Genomic DNA, 14,796 nt, shown 5'->3' with positions numbered 1-14,796 from the left:
ACCATTTCTATCTCTCTGCTTGTTATTGGTCAGTTCAAAGTTTCTATTTCTTCCTAGTTTAATCTAGGAGGGTTGTGTATGTCCAGGAATTTTTCAGTCTCCTCTAAGTTTTCTAGTTTGTGCACACAAAGGTATTCATAGTAGCCTTGAATGATCTTTTGTATGTCTATGGTATTGGTTATAATGTCTCCCATTTTGTTTCTAATTGAGCTTATTTGGATCTTCTGTCTTCTTTTCTTGGTTAATCTTGGTAATGGCCTATCAATATTGTTCATCTTTTCGAAGAACAAGCTTTTTGTTTTATTTATCTTTTGTATTTTTTGTTTCAATTTTATTTAATTCTGTTCTGTTCTTTGTTATTTCTTTTCTTCTGCTGGGTTTGGGTTGGTTTCTTCTTGTTTCTCTATTTCCTTGAGATGTGACCTTAGGTCTATTTGTGCCCCTTTAGGCTTTTTGATGTAGGCATTTAATACTATGAACTTTCCTCTTAACACTGCTTTTGCTGTATCCCAGAGGTTTTGATAAATTGTGTTACTGTCATTCAGTTCAAGGAATTTTTAAATTTTCATCTTGGTTTCATTGTTGACCCACTGATCATTCAGGAGCAGATTATTTAATTTTCATGTATTTGCATGGTTTTGAGGGTTTCTTTTGGAATTAATTTCCAATTTTATTCCACAGTGGTCTGAGAGCACTTGATACAATTTTGATTTTCTTAAATTTGTTGAGACTTGTTTTGTGGTCTATCATACAGTCTATCTTGAAAAATGTTCCATTTGCTGATGAATATAATGTATATTCTGCAGCTGTTGGGTAGAGTGTTCTGTAAAGATCTGTTGGTCCATTTGTTCTAGGGTATAGTTTAAGTCCATTGTGTCTTTGTTGACTTTCTGTCTTGATGACCTGTTTAGTGCTATCAATGGAGTAGTGAAGTCCCCCACTATTAATGTGTTGCTGTCTATCTCATTTTTTAGGTCTAGTAGTAATTGTTTTATAAATTTGGGAGCTCCAGTGTCAGGTGGATGTATATTTAGGATTGTGATATTTTCCTGTTGGATTCGTCCTTTTATCATTATATAATGTCCCTCTTTTTCCTTTAAACTATTGTTGCTTTAAAGCCTGTTTTGTCTATGTTAGGTTTTGAAGGGAAGATGAGGGTTACAGAAAAATACACACACACACAGAGGGCAGCTTAACAGCAAGTGCGGGCTTTATGCCCAGCATAAGACCTATAGAGGTGGGAGACCAGCTTAACGTCAGTGCCCATCCCTGCTTACAGGCTGGGGCCATCTGTAGGCCTGGACAGGAGGGATCTGGGGAGACATGGCCTGCTGTCTGGGAAAATATTGACAACATGTTCCCAGGATGAGGCAGTTCTGGCCCTTGTTGTGGTGGAATGTGGTGTTCCTTGTACTTTCTCCCAGCAGACTATGATAAGAGGCAGGCTGTTTCTCATGGCCTGAATCCCTGTGGAATATTTCACTTTGAGCAAGGTCTGTGAAATGGCGGGGGACTTACAAAATGGTGCAGTTTGGACTTTCTTGTCTTCTACTTTAATATAAAAGGAAAAGGGGAGTTGTTGATTATCTGGCTGTTTCCTGTTGAATTAGGGGCACTCTAACCAAGGTTTGGGTTTTGAAGTGGTGGGTGTTTGACTTTAGAGTTGTTTCCCTGGAAGCGCTGATACTGGACTTGGTGGAGGAGAAGGGACGGTGTCAATGTGTTTCTGGATGGCTGCCTGGACAAGGGAGTTCAGCTTTTGGGAGACTGACTGGGCTATGAAGGTGAGTATATATAGGCCAACTGTTAAGAGGAGGACGATTAAGGGCCCTAAGAAAGGGGTAACCTGCTATCCCGGTTTTGAGTGCAGCAGAGATGTTTAGTCTGAAACAAGAAAGGTTCCCTTGTACTCCTCGCAGGGTGTGCGATTTGATTGTGACTGCTTCTTCAGTGCCCTGCTGCTCAAACTTCTAGGGGAGAATACAGATGGGCGGCTGTGGGGCTCCGACCCCACGACAGTGTCTAGGGGTGAGTGTTTACAGCTGAGGCCCCAGTGGGCATGTGTTACAGTGTGCTCTTTTAGCCATTTATGGGCGACTTGTGTTAACCAGTTCAATTAGACCCTCTACCTTGTTGCAAGGACAGAGGGCTTTCTGTATCCTGGATTATTGCCTTGGGGTACCACAAGAATTGGATCACACATGGGCTTGGAGAATGAATGCAAGGTTTTATTAAGTGGAAGCTCTCAGCAGATGTGGGAGCCAGAAGGGAGATGGTTTTCCCCTGGAGTCAGGTCACTTGGCACCCTGGGCTCTCCTCTAACTGCTCCTGCCAAACTCCATGTGGTTAGGCCGGTCGGTGGCCTGCCAGCATGCTATTGCCTGTTGGTTCCTGCCTCTGGACGTCCAGCCACCCGTGTGTTCCTCCGCTGATATGCGCCTCTCAACTTGCAGCTGCCTGTGTGTTCTTCCGCTGATCTGCTCCTCTTGACGTCCAGGCGCTTGTGTGTCTGCCTGCTAGCCTCTCGGGTTTTTATAGGCACAGGATGGCGGCCTGGCAGGCCAGGTTGGTCTTGGGAAATGCAACATTTGGGCAGCAAATGCCTGTCCTCACCTAGGTTTATGAGGATGGAGCCCTACCAGGGGCCATGCCCTCCTCTATCCAGCACTTCTCTTCCCCACTTCCGTATCATTTAAAGGGACCACAGTCTTCTGTTCCCAGCACTTACGTATCAGTCCTGCTAATAGGGGAATGATGTGTATAGTTAGTGTGGTGTGTGTGGAGGAGGAGGAAATAGAGATTAGGAAAGGAACCTGAATAGTTTGGTTGTTAGGCAAAATGTTAATGTCTGGTGATTGAAACACCAGTGTGTATATTACTGACCAACTTGCCAGCAGGCAAAGATAAGAGTTTGTGCTACACAGAAAGAAAACAATAGGGGTGGACAGACAAAATTTGTAGGTTATGGTGGCAAACCATGAGAAGGTGGGGGTTGAATCCTGGATAAAGTTTTTGTTCCAACTTTTTGTTTTTCAAAGTTGAATAGTTGTTGAAGGGGGCCAGCCCCTCCACACCTGTGGGTATTTCTCGTCAGGTGGGAAGAGAGACAGAAAAGAAATAAGACACAGACACAAAGTATAGAGAGAGAACAGTGGGCCCAGGGGACCGGCGCTCAGCATACAGAGGACCCGCATCGGCACTGGTCTCTGAGTTCCCTCAGTATTTATTGATCACTAGCTCTACTATCTCGATAAAGGGGATGTGGCAGGACTATAGGGTAATGGTGGCGAGAGGGTCAGCAGAGAAACGAAACGTGTAAGCAAAGGCCTCTGTGTCATAAATAAATTTAAGGAAAGGTGCTGTGCCTTGATGTGCATGTAGGCCAGATTTACCTTTGACTTTACACAAGCATCTCAGTGCAGTAAAGAGCAGTACTGCCACCAGCATGTCTCACCTCCAGCCATAAGGCAGTTTTCTCCTATCTCAGTAAATAGAATGTATGATTGGGTTTTACACCAAGATGTTCCATTCCCAGGGACGAGCAGGAGACAGATGCCTTCCTCTTATCTCAATTGCAAAGAGGCCTTCCTCTTTCACTAATCCTCCTCAGCACAGACCATTTATGGATGTCAGGCTGGGGGATGGTCAAGTCTTTCCCTTCCCATGAGGCCATAGCTCAGGCTGTCTCAGTGAGGAGAAACCTTGGACAATACCCAGGCTTTCTTGGGCAGAGGTCCCTGCGGCCTTCCGCAGTGCATTGTGTCCCTGGGTACTCGAGACTGGAGAATGGCAATGACTTTTCCCAAGCATACTGCCTGCAAACACATTTTTAACAAAGCACATCCTGCACAACCTTAAATCCATTAAATTTTGAGTCAACACAGCACATGTTTCTGTGAGCACAGGATTGGGGCTAAAGTTACAGATGAACAGCATCTCAAATCAGAGGAATTTATCTTAGTACAAAAACCAAATGGAGTTTCTTATGTCTTCTTCTTTCTACATAGACACAGTAACAGTCTGAACTCTCTTTCTTTCCCCCACAGTTGTTAGTAAGGGTTGCCCCTACGAAGGCTTGATAGGGAATGTTGGTCAGGGAGGAGACGAAGGCTGTTTGGTTAGAGAGAGAGAGAGAGAGAGAGAGAGAGAGAGAGAGAGAGAGAGATGGGTTTTTGTAATTAATAGCCATTGTGGTTCCGATAGTGCCGAAGGGTGTAGGTTGCAGTCGAGAGAATGGATTGGCTGACTAGGTGAGAGGTAGGTTTAGTTTGGACCGGGTTTATGTGGTTAGATTAACAGGAAGGGCTGTGAACTGCTGGATTTGTGTGGACAAAGAAATCTAACAGTTGGAAGAAACCGGGGAGTGTGACTGATTTAAGAGGTAATGTCTGAAGTTGACAAAGGGGGCCCTACTGCCAGATGCTGGGGGCGGGGACTTAGAGTATCTCACAAAGAAGACAAAAGGAGATTTGAGTGGTAGTGAAATTTTGGAAGATACCCTGCAGCCACAGCTCCTGGATTAGTGTAGGAAATTGGAGTGGATTATCCAGGGACGTGGGGAAGGAATACCAGGAAAGATCTGAAACAATGGACAAGATAAAAGATTTGAAATTGGAGGTGGAGAGTGTTATGGACCAGGGCCTTCTGGATTGGCAACTTCTGGAATTTTTGTTAAGTGCAGCTAGGTTAGTCCTGTAAGGAAGGAAGAATTTTTTTTTTTTTTTTGTGGGGGAGGGAATTTCTGGATGTAAATTTGGTGCTCTTTTTCATTTGGAATGGTGTATCTGGTGTGGAAAGGATGTTAGCTTTCCTGATGTGGGAGTAGTTAGGATAACCTGGTGAGCACTCTTCCACTTAGGTTGGAGAGGGGAGGAGGAGAAGTCTGTGATCCAGATCCAGTCCACTGGTTGTAGGGACAGGGAGGAGTGTTTTGATGATGGATTTTTAGGCTGGGGCAGTTAAGTGTTTGCATACTCTCTTATTAGATGTTGAGTGAGGCGTCATGCAGGCCAAGTATCTAGTATAGAAGTGGGAGGAGATACAGGGAGATTCTGGAGGATAAAAGGGCATTGTACATGAGTTTAAATGGGCTTAGGCTGAGGGGCTTTTAGGGCATGACTCATAAACCATGATGGCCAAGGAGAGAAGTGAAGTTCATGCCATCTTAACCTCTAGGGACTGTTTGGTTATTTGTTTTAAAAGGGCATTGGTCTGTTTAATTTTACCTGAAGATTGGTGGCGATAAGGAATATGGAATGCCCATTTAATGTTTAGAGTCTTCACTAGCTGTTGGTTAACCTGTGAAACAAATGCCAGCCTGTTGTCTGACTGGATGGAAGAGGGGAGTCCAAACGGGAGAATAATGCGGGTAATACAGAGAATAGAAGCGACGGTATGTGTGTTTTCTTGGTGGTGATAGGAAAAGTTTCTATCCATCCAGAGAATGTATCTATTATTGTCAAAAGGTATTGGACTCGTTTTACGGGGGGTCATGTGGGTGAAGTTGATTTGCCAATCGTTCTTGCCCTGGCAGTTGTCCTCAGGCCTGGTGTGTGGGGAAAGGAGGTGGTTTGATAGCTCCCTGAGGGGGAATTTGAGTGCAAAGGGAACATGCCTTAGTAGATTGGCAGTCATGGTGGGAAAATGCGTATAAGAGTTGGCGTAGGGGGCGGTAACCAGTATGGAAATGGTTGTGTACGTGTGAAAGTACAGAAGGTTCCTGGGACTTGGGCAGGACAATTTTATTACTGAGGTAAAACCATCCTCCTTCCTGAACAGCGTCAGCCTGGACGAGTGAGGTTTGTTGTTCCTAGGTATATCAGGGTGTATATTGGGAAAAATGGGCAGTAATGATGGGGTTTTAAGGGCTGCCTGCCAGGCTGCCAAATTTGCTAAGACATTTTCCTTGGTTATGGCATTTGTAGCCTTTCAGTGTTCCTTGCAATAGATAATGGTGGCCTTTAGTGGTGGTTTAGCCACCTCCAACAGTTTGTGTATGAGTTTGCCATTTCCTATGGGGATTCCTTTTTGTAGTTAGAAACCCCTTTTCTGTTAGATTAAGACGTGAGCATGTAGGATATGGTGTGCATATTTGGAATTGGTGTAAATTGGTTAACGCTTTCCTTTTTCCCTTTGCTAGGATGGGCAACTAGCTCCGCTTGTTGAGAGGTAGTTCTACCTGTTGAGAGGTAGTATGGGGTGGGAGAGCATTGGATTCTAGGAGTTTGTTTTTGGCAATGATGACATAGCCAGCTGCTGAACATAGCTCCCTAAAAGAGCTTCTGTTAATGAACCATGTAGGTGTTCGCTGCAAAAGGGCTTGCAAAATGTGTTGGAAGCAGGAGGAGAGGGAATCTAAGAGGTCCAGGCAGGAGTGAGAGAGCTCAGGTGTTTACAGAGAGGAGGGCGGCTTTAATCTCTGGAAAGTGACTAGAGGGTTACCTATGAATAAGACGTAAACCTGCCGTAAGCAAGATAGCAGGGGGGATAGAAGGAATTGATGGCTTATGAGGTCCTGTAGGTTATGGGAAGATGCAATAGTAGTGTGTTGGTTAGAGAGTGAGTTTCTGTGCCTCTGAGGCCAGCAATGTGGTCACACCCAAGATTTTTAGGCAGAGTTGCCAGCCTTGGATGACAGAGTCCAGTTGTTTTGAGAGGTATGCAGTAGTTTGTGGGGGTGTTGCTGGATGTTTGGCAGAGTAGTCCAAGAGCAAGGCCTTGGTTAGAATGTACCTACAGAGTAAAGGGCTTGGTGGGGTTGGGCAGTCCCAGTGCTGGCGTCATTAAAAGGGCATTTTGCTTTGTTTTGTTTTGTTTTTAAAGAGGTAGTTGATGGGGTGAGCTGGGTTCAGGGGTTCTAGGATGGGCCTTGTGAGATACTTCTGGCTGTGAATTCATGTAGAGCAGCTTGGCCAGCAAGCTGAAGTTGGGAATTCACAGTTGGAAGTATCCCACAAGGCCCAAGAAGGAGAGGAAGCCCTTCTTTGTGTGGGGAAGGGGTTTGTCCCTAATTAGCTCCTTTTGTTGGGTTGGGATGGCCGAAGAATTAGGGGTTAGAGCAATCCCAAGGTAAGTGACCTGGGTTTAGGCTACCTGAGCCTTTGTGGGTGAGATCTGATATCTTCAACTATGGGGGAAGTTTAAAAGCTGAGTGGTGTGTTGGATGGACAGGTCAAAGGAGGGGCTACAGAGAAGGAAGTTATTGATGTATTGGAGGAGAGTGTTAGGAGCAAGGGGAAGTTCAGCTAGGTCCTTGGTGAAGGCCTGTTCGAATAGGAAGGGGCTATTCCGGAACCCCTGTGGAAGTCCATATTAGTTGAGTGGATGTGTGAGTATCAGGATCTGACCCAGTGAAAGTAAAAAAACTTTGGGAAGCCAGATCCAAGGGAACAGTAAAAAAAAAAAAGGCATTCTTTGGATCCAATACAGAGAAGTGTGCGGTAGATAGGGGAATATGGGAGAGTAGAGTATGTGGGTTGGGGACCACTGGATGGATTGAAACCACCGCCTGGTTATTAACTCAGAGATCCTGGACAAAGTGTTAAGACCCATCTGGTTTTCTTGTCAGCCAGGATAGGGGTGTTTTGGGGAGAGTTGACAGGCTTGAGAACTTGAGCTTGTAAAAGTTTACAGATAGTAGGTTTGAGGTCCCTGAGGCTGGCTGGGTTAAGGGGATATTGAGACTGATGAAAGGAGGAAAAGGGAGGTTCACCCACTAATTGGAGACAGGTGTTGGATGTGTTGTCCAGCAATGGGGTTGATCCTTGCCAGAGTCACCCAGAAATAGGAAGGAAGGAAAAAGAGGATGGAGGGTTTGATCAGGATCTGGAGATCAGCCCAGGGCTGGAGAAGAAGAGAGAATGAGGGAAGGGGGCTGGGAACAGGGAGTCCACTCAGGATCTGGAAGCAGGCCTGGGTCTAGTTTTTGCTGCTTGCTGCTTTCGAGATTGCAGGAGAAGACTTACCAATTTAGAAAATCCCTGTTCCAGGTTTTGGCACCCAAAATGTTAGGTTTTGAAGGGAAAGTGAGGGTTAAAGAAAGACAAAGAAAGAGAGAGAGAGAGAGCAGCTTAAAAGCAAATCCAGGCTTTATGTCCAGAATATGACCTATAGAGATGGGAGACCAACTTAATGCCAGTTCCCACCACTACTTACAGGCTGGGGCAATTGATAGGCCCGGGTGGGAGGGGTGTTGCGGGGCATGGCCTGCTGCCTGGGAAAATGTTGATAACGTGTTCCCAGGATGAGACAGTTCTGGCCCTTTTCTGGCAGAATGTGGTGTTCCTTGCATTTTCTCCCAGCAGAATATAAGAGACAGGCTATTTCTCACAGCCTGAACCTCTGTGGAATGTTTCACTTTGACCAAGGTCTGCAAAATAGTGGGCATCTTACAAAATGGTGCAGTTTGGACTAACAATCTGATGTAAGAATAGCTACTCCTGCTTGCTTTTGGTGTCCATTTTTATGGAATATCTTTTTCCACCCCCATATCTTAAGTTTATGTGAGTCCTTATGTGTTAGATGAGTTTCTTGAAGACAGCAGATACTTGGTTGGTGAATTCTTATCTATTCTGCCATTCTGTATCTTTTAAGTAGGGCATATAGGTCATTTAAACATTCGATGTGAGTATTGAGATGTGAGGTATTATTCAGTTTATTGTGCTAGTTGTTGCCTGAACACCTTGTTTTTGTTTTGTTTTTTTATTTCATGGTGTTACTGTTTATAGGTCCTGTGGGATTTATGCTTTAAGAAGGTGCATTTTGGTGTATTTCAAGGTTTTGTTTGAAGATTTAGAACTCCTTTTTTGTAGTTCTTGTAGTGCTGGCTTGGTAGTGGTGAATTCTCTCAGCATTTGTTTGTCTGAAAAGGACTTTATCTTTCTTTCATTTCTGAAACTTAGTTTTGCTGGATAAAAGATTCTTGGTTGATAATTGTTTAATTTAAGGAGACTAAAGATACAACCCCAATCGCTTCTAGCTTATAGGGTTTCTGCTGAGAGATCTGCTGTTAATCTGATAGGTTTTCCTTTATAGGTTACCTGACACCTTTGCTTCACAACTCTTAAGATTCTTTCCTTTGTCTTGACTTTAGATAACCTGATAACTATGTGTCTAGGTGATGATCTTTTTGTGATGAATTTCCTTGGTGTTCTTTGAGCTTTTTGTATTTGGATGTCTAGATCTCTAGCGAGGCCAGATAATTTTTCCTCAATTATTTCCTAAAATATACTTTCCAAACTTTTAGATTTCTTCTTTGGGAACACCAATTATTCATTCTTATATTTGGTCATTTAACATAATTTCAAACTTATTGGAGGCTTTGTTCATTTTTTTAAAATTCTTTTTTCTTTTCTGCTTGTCAGATTGGATTAATTAGAAAGCCTTGTTTTCAAGCTCTGAAGTTATTTCTTCTACTTGTTTTCTTCTATTGTTGAAATTTCCAGTGTATTTTGCATTTCTGTGTGTCTTTTATTTCCTGAAGTTGCAATTTTTTTTATTTATGCTCTCCATTTCTCTAGAGACTTCTTTGTCCATATCCTGTATTCTTTTTTAAATTTCTTTCTTTCTTTCTTTCTTCTTTCTTTTTTTTTTTTGTTTGAGACACAGTTTTGCTCTTGTTGCCCAGGCTGGAGAATGGCATGATCTCGACTCACTGCAACCTCTGCCTCCTGGGTTCAAATGATTTTCCTGCCTCAGCCTCTGGAGTAGCTGGGATTATAGGCATGTGCCACCACACCTGGCTAATTTTGTATTTTTAGTGGAGATGAGGTTTCTCCATGTTGGTCAGGCTGGTCTTGAACTCCTGACCTCAGATGATCTGCCTGCTTTGGCCTCCCAAAGTGCTGGGATTACAGGCATGAGCCACCGCACCTGGCCTTTTAAAAATTTATTTAAGTTGGTTTTCACCTTTCTCTGGTGCCTCCTTGAGTAGCTTAATAATTGACCTTCTGAATTATTTATCTGGCAATCCAGAGATTTCTTCTTGGTTTGGATTCATTGCTGGTGAGCTAGTGTGATCTTATGGGGGTGTTAAAGAACCTTGCTCTGTCTTATTACCAGAATTGGTTTTTTTTTGGTTCCTTCTCATTTGAGTAGACTGTGTCAGAGGAAAGATCTGGGGTTCAAGGGCTGCTATTCAGATTCTTTTGTTCCATGAGTGATCCCTTGATGTGGTGCTCTCCCCCTCCCTTTAGGGATGGGGCTTCCTGACAGCCGGACTGCAGTGATCATTATTGTTCTTCTGGGTCTAGCCACCCAGCAGAGCTACTGGGCTCTGGACTGATACTGGGGAATGCCTTCAAAGAGTCCCGTGATGTGATCCGTCTTCAGGTCTCTCAGCCATGGATACCAGCACCTGCTTCAGTGGAGGTAGCAGGGAAGTGAAGAGGACTCTGTGAGGGTCCTTGGTTGTAGTTTTATTTGGTGTGCTGGTTTTCTTGAATGCTGGTTGTGCTAGCAGTGAAATTGTCACATGGACAGACTCAGGATGTCTAGTTGGCCTGGATGTTACAGGCAGTGGAATTAGCTGTTGTTTTCTCCTTTCTTGGAGCAGGGTTGAACTGTTATGAGTTGCTGTAATGGCTTGCGTTGGCTGGCCTCCAACTAGCGGCTGATGCTTTCAAGAGACTATCAGCTGTGGTAGTATGGGGGAATACAAGTCTGCCCTAAGGTTGCCTAAGTAAGTATTCAGGTTTTTCAGGCAATGGGTGGGATCATAGAGCTCCCAAGAGATTATGTTTTTTGTCTTTGGCTGCCAGGGCTGATAGAGATGCACCATCAGGTGTGAGCCGGGTTAGGCATGTCTGAGCTCAGACTCTCCTTGGATGGGGCTTGCTGCAGTGGCTGTGGGGGATAGGGATGTGGTTCTCAGGCCAATGACATTATGTTCCCAGGGCTGCTTTTGCTGTGTCATACAGGTCACCAGGGAAGTAGGGGAAAGCTGGCAATGACAGGCTTCACCCAGTTCCCATGCAGCCAGCAAGACTAGTCTCATTCCCACTGTGCTCCACCATCAGCCCTGAGTTTATATCCAGGCAGCTGGAGAGCAGGGCTGAGATTTTGCCCCAGGCTACAAGCCTCCCTGCGGAGAAAGCAAGCAGGACTTTTAGGCCCTGTCCCTCCCTGCCTGCGGTGGATTCTGTGGTCATATCTACACTTTCTGTTTCCTGTCCCCACCACCCCCTGCTCCGCTGCCCAAAACAAATTCTGCTCAGGAAAGTTCACAGCCAGTCAAAATTATTACAAGATTCAACTGGAAGTTTCCTCCTCCCTGTGATCTTTCCCCAGTTACTCTAGGAGCCCTCCCCAAGGACCCATGTGAGACAAAGTCAGAAATGGCTTTCCTGGGGACCAGGAATGCCCACAGGACTCTTCCTGCTGCTTCTTCTACTTTTATATTTTGCTCTGCTCTCTAAATTCGTTTCAGCTCTAGATAAGGTTAAATCCTTCTGTAATCCCAGCACTTTGAGAGGCCAAGGCAGGAGGATTGCTCAAGTCCAGGAGTTTGAGACAACAACATAACAAGACCCCATCTCTACAAGAAATAAATTAACTGGGCATGGTGGTAATTGCCTGTAGTCCCTGATACTCAGGAGGCTGAGGGAGGAGGATCACTTGTACCCAGGAGTTTGAAGTTGCAGTAGACTGTGATTGGACACTGCACTCTGGGTGGCAGACTGAGACCCTGTCTCAAAAAAAGCAAAAAAGGATAAGTAATAATAGTGGGCAACTAAGTGGCCTAGACTGTAGAAGCTTTGGCAACAACAACAGTCCTGTTGTTGTTGATGTCCTCAGCGTCAAGGGCTTTTGGAGTCCTCCTATTCTCATTTTCCCCACAGTGGAGACACAGCTGAGGATATACATATCTCTTGGCATCAGATCTGACATTGTCTACAGTCAGCTGCAGTGGTGCTGGGTTCCAGGTGTAGGTGCTTGCAGAGGCTGTGGGACTGGGTTCCTAAGCTCAATTAGGGTCTTGTGAACCTATTGTAGCACTTGAGTCTTGAGTTACAGGTTCACTGTCTGGATGTACAGTTTTTAGATAATTCAAGATTGGCAGGCTTTTAATCAGATCACAAAAAGAACAGACCTTAAGCATAAGCTTGGTCAGGTTTCCTAAACTTAGGTTTTTTTTTTTTTTTTTTTTGAGACGGAGTCTTGCTCTGTCACCCAGGCTGGAGTGCTGTGGCTGGATCTCAGCTCACTGCAAGCTCCGCCTCCCGGCTTCACACCATTCTCCTGCCTCAGCCTCCCGAGTAGCTGGGACTACAGGCACCGCCACCTCGCCCGGCTAGTTTTTTGTAGTTTTTAGTAGAGATGGGGTTTCACCGTGTTAGCCAGGATGGTCTCGATCTCCTGACCTCATGATCCGCCCGTCTCGGCCTCCCAAAGTGCTGGGATTACAGGCTTGAGCCACTGCGCCCAGCCTAAACTTAGGTTTATAATATAACCATCTGTAATATATCTCTCATTTGACCCTGTGGGCCGTAAAACAAAATTTATAAACTAGATATTGTGGAATGCATTCTCACTACCATACACTACTCACAAAGAACCACAATGGACTGGAATGGGTTTTGTTTTGAGTCTTCTTTCTACTCTTGTATTCACATTTTCTGCCCTTAATGATTTTGTTCAATAGACAACAACATAATTAAACAAACACACAAACAAAAAAACTGTCCTTCCTACACTCTTCAGTGTGTCATTTGTTATTTAGAAAGTTTATTTTGCTTTACTATACCCTTTGCTACAGTATAATAAAGCAATACTATATGTCCTTTGCTATACCCAGGCGCTGTAATCTTTCACCTGGTTTCCTTAACTTTTGTGAAGGTATTTTTGTACATGGATAGCTGTTCAAGATGATGCAAAGGGATGCAATGGGGAGTCCTATTCAGCCATCTTACTTATGTGCATCTCCCCATCATTTTGTTTTTGTTTTTGCTTTGTTTTAGCACATCCTACTTTCTGACACCACAAAATGCCCCAAACTTATCTTCTGTCTTTCAAAGCCCTGGAATTAGTCATTTGTTTTCTGAGATATCATGGTTCTTTTCTTTTTATTTTTTTTCAAAATGGCACTTAGAAACAAATATCTGGGAACTGAGAGTGCTCACCGCTAGTGGGATGTCATTGCTTCAAAGCTGGCAAACACACACACACACACTCACACTCATTTACTCACATGATGAATTCATACTGATACCTCAAATTCCAATCAAAGACATCAACAATTATTCTGTAAAAAGAAAATAAATCTTGGGGCCCCCAAATCACTAAGCTAAAGGGAAAAGTTAAGATGGGAACTGCTCAGGGCAAACTTGCCTCCCATTCTATTCAAAGTCACTCCTCTGCTCACTGAGATAAATGTGTATCTGATTGCATCCTTTGGAGCAGCTAATGAGAAGCTCCAAGGAATACAACAATTTGTCCCTCATCTACTTCAGACCTGGAAGCCCCCTACCAGCTTCAAATTGTCCTGCCTTTCCGGACCAAACCAATGTTCATCTTACATGTGTTGATTGATGTCTCATGTCTCCCTAAAATGTATAAAAACAAACTGCTCTGACTACCTTGGGCACATATCGTCCGTACCTCCTGGGGCTGTGTCATGGGTGTGTGTCCTCAAACTTGACAAAATAAACTTTCTAAATTAACTGAAACCTGTCTCAGATATTCAGCATTTACATTTTGGCAACCACAAAGGGATTCTGAGTGGAGGTACCCCTGACCTTTGACAAATCTCCTATAGGTGCTTGGTACCAGCATAAGCTAAATTTATAGCTCAAATCACTAGGACAATTTGCTGAGGTCTGGGAGCACCCCCTCCAGAGTGTCACGCATGTCTGTGTGAAGAGACCACCAAACAGGCTTTGTGTGAGCAATAAAGCTTTTTAATCACCTAGGTGCAGGCAGACTGTGTCCGAAAAGAGTCAGTAAAGGGAGATGAGGTGGGGCAGTTTTATAGGAGGGGACACCCCCTCCAGAGTGTCACGCACGTCCGAGTGAAGAGACCACCAAACAGACTTTGTGTGAGTAATAAAGCTTTTTGATCACCTGGGTGCAGGTGGGCTGAGTCTGAAAAGAGTCAGTAAAGGGAGATGGGGTGGGGCAGTTTTGTAGGAATTGGGTAGGTAGTGGAAAATTGCAGTCAAAGGGGTTGTTCTCTGACAGGCAGGAGCAGGGGTCACAAGGTGCTCAGTGGGGGAGCTTCTGAGCCAGGAGAAGGAATTTCACAAGATAATGTCATCGGTTAAGGCATTTCTTTTGTGATTCTTCAGTTACTTCAGACCATCTGGATGTATATGTGCAGGATTGGGCTCAGAGGCCTGATATTCCTGTCTTCTATATAAGAAAAATAAAATGAAATAGTGGTAAAGTGTTGGGGCAGCAAAAATTTTGGGGGATGATATGGAGAGATAATGGGCGATATTTCTCAGGGCCACAGGACGAACTGCAGACAAAACTCCTCAGACACCAGGTTAAAGAAGGAAGGAGATTTATTTGGCTCGGAACTTCCCCAGACTTGCATCTCAAAAGCTGAGCTCCCTGAGTGAGCAATTCCTGTCCCTTTCAAGGGCTTCCAACTCTAAGGTGGTCTGCGTGAGAGGGTCGTGATCGATTGAGGAAGCAGTGGGTAAGTGACTGGGGGCTGCATGCACCGGTAATCAGATCGGAACAGAACAGGACAGAGATTTTCACAGTGCTTTTCTATACAATGTCTGGAATCTGTAGATAACAGAACCGGTTAGGCCAGGGGTCGATCTTTAACTACCAGGGCCAGGGTGTGGGGCC

The 14,796-nt window shown here is 44.5% G+C and overlaps 1 protein-coding gene across 8 annotated transcripts in view; it reads left to right on the top strand.

Annotated features, from left to right (window-relative positions):
- The first annotated feature begins 1,488 nt into the window (after positions 1–1,488).
- PLA2G5 (phospholipase A2 group V) overlaps positions 1,489–14,796 on the top strand; it is a 67,394-nt gene continuing 54,086 nt past the window's right edge. For all 8 annotated transcript variants that reach the window (XM_033228042.1, XM_033228032.1, XM_033228040.1 and 5 more), the window contains exon 1: positions 1,489–1,784. The gene's annotated coding sequence lies outside the window, so the exon portion shown is untranslated. The remainder of the gene's footprint in view (positions 1,785–14,796) is intronic.

This window comes from Trachypithecus francoisi, unplaced genomic scaffold (assembly GCF_009764315.1).
Source record: "Trachypithecus francoisi isolate TF-2019V2 unplaced genomic scaffold, Tfra_2.0 Lachesis_group12, whole genome shotgun sequence".
NCBI lineage: Eukaryota > Metazoa > Chordata > Mammalia > Primates > Cercopithecidae > Trachypithecus > Trachypithecus francoisi.
Note: the sequence above shows the minus strand (reverse complement) of the source record. Positions and strands in the feature narration are given on the sequence as shown.